Raw genomic sequence first — 5049 nt, 5'->3', positions numbered from 1 at the left:
AGTGCTGTACAGAGAACACTGAGCCAGTCCCATCAGTTTCTGTACAGAGGAGCTGACACTCTAATGTCCCCTCCACCATTGCACACAATAAGTGTATCATGGCGAGGAATTCATTAGATATCCTCACAGTTATGAACATGATGGCAGGAATTCTGCATTTCTTCCAATCTGATCCAGCCTTTAACATTCATACACACCACCTCTCCATACCCTGAGCCCTGACCCAGCTATACCCTTTGCCCCAGAAGCCACACAGACCCCTGGGGTTTGGTGCTCACATCCCTTCTCTCTCTCTTCACCTTTAATACATCTCCTCCCTGCAGGCTTCTGCAGCAGAATATCTCATTGCAGAAAGTTCCAGTTATAAAGTTATTTTTTTGCCTCCTGACACTGATCTGCAGGTGGAGGGGCGAGCGCACAGCCCGGAATGTCCTTCTGATGAAGCGTTGTGGCATGCAGCAGAGATCACATTGACTTTGTGAAGTCTGCACTGCTTACGCCAGACTGAAGACCCCCCTCTACTCTGCCAAGAAGAGACGGAACCAAGCTCCTCACAAAGGGCAGAAGGAGATGGATAGAAATGGAACAACTTAGCCGTGTAATTGGCTTCTGTGGAGGGAAGAATGTGCTATATTGTTGCACCAAGTTAAAGATGTGAAGAGGAAGCACTTGTTTCTCCTCCGGAGATCTTGAGACATGCAGGGAAGAGTCATGCAAATCTGAGATTAAAGCTGAACTCCAGGCATAAAAATGTTTACTCCAAGATGATCTTTGGGCCAAAAATCCCACTATAACACATTCCCCTCTAACTTATCACTGGGGTCACTCTAATTTCTAGTCATGTGTTTCTTCAACTTGGGATTTTCTTTCTTTCTTGTGTAGAGTTCCCTTTGGGTGTTCATGCCACCAGCCAATGCGGACAATTCCTATAGGATGTTCAGTAGTTCAGTAGTAGGAACCACAGTAGGATTTTAAATCTCTTTAAAAATGTATAATTTTAGATACAATTTGAAAAGTCAGACCACAAAATATTGATGATAGAAATGTTCTCATTAAAAGATTGTAATATAAGTCAGTATTTAAGTTTTACCACTTGAAACTTTTTGCAAAAACATTTGGAATGAATGATCCTATTTTTGTCCTTTGTTCAGGCTGCATCGTCCAAGACCCAAGGTTTGTTACTGCTATGCAATCTGAAGGAATTCGAGTTCCTCCACATCTGGTAAAACTAAAGCTGCGTACACACTTCCAATTTTTTTTTCGTTGGAAATGAACGACGAACGATCGATTGGGCAAAAATCGTTCGTAAAAAAAGTAACCAACGACGCCGACGAACGAGGATAGTCGTTGGAAATGAACGACCGGACCGGAGGATCGGATTGGACGACGATCGTTGACCATCTATCGTGTGTACGGTCGTTCATTGATCGTCCATAGTCTGAGCATGCGCGGTGAACGAACGTTCGCTCACTTCCTGTGGTGCACGTCACTTCCTGTATCGTTCAAACGATCGCATCTATCGTGTGTACAATATCTGCGAACGATCGTGTCGTTATCTGTATGTACAGGATCGGTGCTATACGATCGTTCGCAGATATCGTGCAGGATCGTTCGTCGTTCGTTTACCAACGATAATAATTGGAAGTGTGTACGTAGCTTTAGTCAATATAGAGCTGGCTTTGTACCCCGGGGCACAGTCATGGGGAAACAGAAAGGGGTCCTTACCAAACTGTGACCACATGGCTGGAAAAGCACAATTGTCTGCAATCTATTTGTATGATTGGGGATTATCAGGACCTTTGTAACAGGACAAAAAAAAAATAAAAAATATTAAAATATAAATATATACACATAGACTTTTTCCCCTTTTTGATGTAAGAGGCTCTCTTGATAGACATGTATCATGGCCATAGTTTTTAGGGGAGTACCCAGCACCGCCCCACCATAAGAAATGGCTGCACCTGGCGTCTCAGTTGTGATAAGAGAGATGAAATGTTAACGCAAAACATAGTTAGTTGCTTCTAGGCACAGGTCTGTGTCATTCTATATTATTCCAGTGAAAGATCTTTCCTCTCCCTCTGACATGCTCTATAAGAGACAATTTATTACCGGCATAAAGCTTCAGCCTGATAATGCATATTTATTACCTGCAGAAGATGGCATAACTTCAGCACGGGTTTAATGAAGTCTGCACTCATAAAATGACATTTTATAATGGGCCTGCTTTCTCTGTCACCCAGATACCTGCTCACTGCCAAACCGGAGCAGAATTTAGGTTAGGGGTAGGTGGAGGCGATATGTAACTTTTTTTTCTGTCAGGTTTGTTGTTTGTCACTGGAACACATGACAAGTGCAAGGAGTTCTGGACTGTTATGTTTTAGGTTGGGATCAATGGTAAAAAAATGTCACTAATTCAATAATCTTTATCACATTTCATCTGATCCAGTGATATCCTCCAGGGTTTACAAAACTTGATCATTTCTGGGTCGGAATCTCAGTCTAGAAAGTGACCCTGGATGATGCCTTAAAACAAGAAGTTTCCGTACTTCTAAAGTACAGGGGGGAGTTGGAACTGTGATTCCTGTGTAAGGTAATAAATACCAATAATATGTATAGGAAAAAAAGGGTTTCCCAAAATTTAAAATCTCAAATAATTTTTACCAGGACTATTTGCCTAATCCCACTGCCATCATGAAATTTACAACAAGAAGGTTACACCTATACTAAACAGGCAGCTTAGATACAAAGATATTATAACTTAGACAACATCATTTTTTAAAAATATTTTTTATGCATTGAATTCCATATACAGTGCAAAAAAGGGTATTTCACATCACCAGTGATACAACCTTATTACCACTTGACTTATATTCATAACGATGAGGCATTTCTGTTTCATCAGATGACATTTTTGTTATCTGTTGCTGGATTTCGTGGATTGACAGAATCGTGTAAAAACTGGGTCCGTCAACAAACGTGATTCTGACAATCCACAAAATCAAATAGGGAGGAGATGTATATCTCAGTCCCTCCTATAGGGCGGCGTTCTGCAACACAGCAATAAGGGGTAGATACTGGGATTGATCTGTGGGTTTCTTATGCTCTACCATACATAATTATATGAAGACATCCAGCAGCAACAAAGTTAGGCCAATTCACCACAGCGTGATAACAAAATGTGATCTGATCAAGCAAAACGTGTCAATATTATGAATATTGGTCAAGTGGTAATAAGGTTGTATCGCTGGTGATGTGAAGTACCATTTTTTGCACCATATATGGAAGTCAATGCACATTTTTTTTAAATCATGTTGTCTAAGTTATAATAAATTGAATTAGTTTTTTTTTGGAAAAAAAAATTTGTTCCTAAGCTGCCTGTTTAGTATGGGAGTAACCTTCTTGTTTGTTTGTAAATACCTGAAAATATTAAACTGACACCTTACTAACACATCAGGTGTATTATTTGAATTCCCCCAAAAAGTATTGAATAGTCATATTGCCACATCCCCAAATTAAGTTATTGAGAGGAAAGTTCATGAAGTTCAAAGGAAGGTAAAATACATAGGTCCCATAGAGAGGTGTGGAGAGCAGAACATGCGGCCGTGAAGTATTAGGTGGCTACCTCCTTGCATGCACGATAGTGGATTATGGTTGTTGTACATGTTTATTGGGTGGATAGGTAATTGGTTTTCCCCCAAACTGACCTTAGACTGTGGTAATGACATATGACTATGGTAGGGACATTAGAGTCTGAGCCCCTTTGAGGAACAGCTAGTCACATGATTATTGACTTTGTACAGAGCTGTGTAATTTGTCGGCACTATATAAATACAAGGAAATAATAATAAATGATGGATATCAACATCCTTTCTTTTGGGGTTTGATGATGTGGGATTGTACCTGCCTATAACGAAGCCAGAACTTGTTTGCTATACTGTTTTATACTGAATTCCAAGTGACCGATATTCCCCTGAGGAAGCAGAATTGTAGCTGTGAAACGCGTTGGATGCCACATAAGTCTTAACTAATGTGTTTTAAAACCTTGGACATTTGTTTGTTTCTTTGGCTCTGTTGGATGTTTGTTACATGAGAAACATTTTTTATTTATGTTTCTTAATGTATCAATATGTTTTTGATCAAATAAAATTTGTACATTTTAAATGTATATGTAGCCACATTCACATCCTCGACTTTTTCACCTACTATATGTGAAGGGGGGACAATCTGTGGCCTTTTTCCTCCCAATAATGTATCAGGTGCTAGATTCTTGCCAAATGGTATTTCCCCCACCAATATATGGTTCCAGGGATCTCACACAACTCTGCTGTGTCCTAGATTGGACTTTTCCGTCAGGTGGCAGCTGCTGTCAGCCACAATCAAGTAAGTTGGTCATCTTGTAAACTGACAAGTTGCATACTGCATACTATGGGTTATAAACTAAGTGTTTAGGATTAGGTATTCCTGACACAATTTCTTAATGCGGAGTAACTTTTAACACACACAAAAATATAAACTATGCATCCCCTTTAACATAACCCAGTAAAAGAATAAAAAGTTGATAAAAGCAGACAAAGTGTTCTATAAAAGTAGTGTGAATGCATTCTATTAATATTAAAAGATGCTGCAGGGTAAAGAGGTCGCTGCTGAGACCAATCTATACATGTAACACTTTATAAAGTCATTCTATTAAGAGACTTGGCGATGATGAGCTCAGGGCAGACGGCGGTATGCAAACACATCCAAATCCCAGCTGAGATTGCAGCAGGTGAAGATAATGGAGAAGTGCGGCTCAATATGAGTGGAGTCATTGTACCGTCAGCAGTGACACTTTTCTGATTATACATCACACAGGCGACAATACACAGGAGATGACAAAGAGGATCCCCACCACACAAAAGACCGGCTTCCGCTGCACAGCGACAAGGCAGGCGGGTTGTCTGGGCGCCATTGTGTGCCAATTGGATCAAAGCGTGTATGTTCTGTAATACATTGTATTGTAGAGAAGATTGTCTGGATGAATGCTGGGAGATGGAGGAGCTTTTAATAAGA

General features: G+C 40.2%; 1 protein-coding gene across 1 annotated transcript in view; it reads right to left on the bottom strand.

Annotated features, from left to right (window-relative positions):
- BTBD9 (BTB domain containing 9) overlaps positions 1 to 5049 on the bottom strand; it is a gene marked incomplete in the record, with an annotated part of 110772 nt that overhangs the window by 6369 nt on the left and 99354 nt on the right.

The sequence above is a fragment of the Pyxicephalus adspersus genome, chromosome 4, assembly GCF_032062135.1.
Source record: "Pyxicephalus adspersus chromosome 4, UCB_Pads_2.0, whole genome shotgun sequence".
NCBI classification, from domain to species: domain Eukaryota; kingdom Metazoa; phylum Chordata; class Amphibia; order Anura; family Pyxicephalidae; genus Pyxicephalus; species Pyxicephalus adspersus.
The sequence above is the reverse complement of the archived record's forward strand: the minus strand, read 5'-3'. Positions and strand labels throughout refer to the sequence as shown.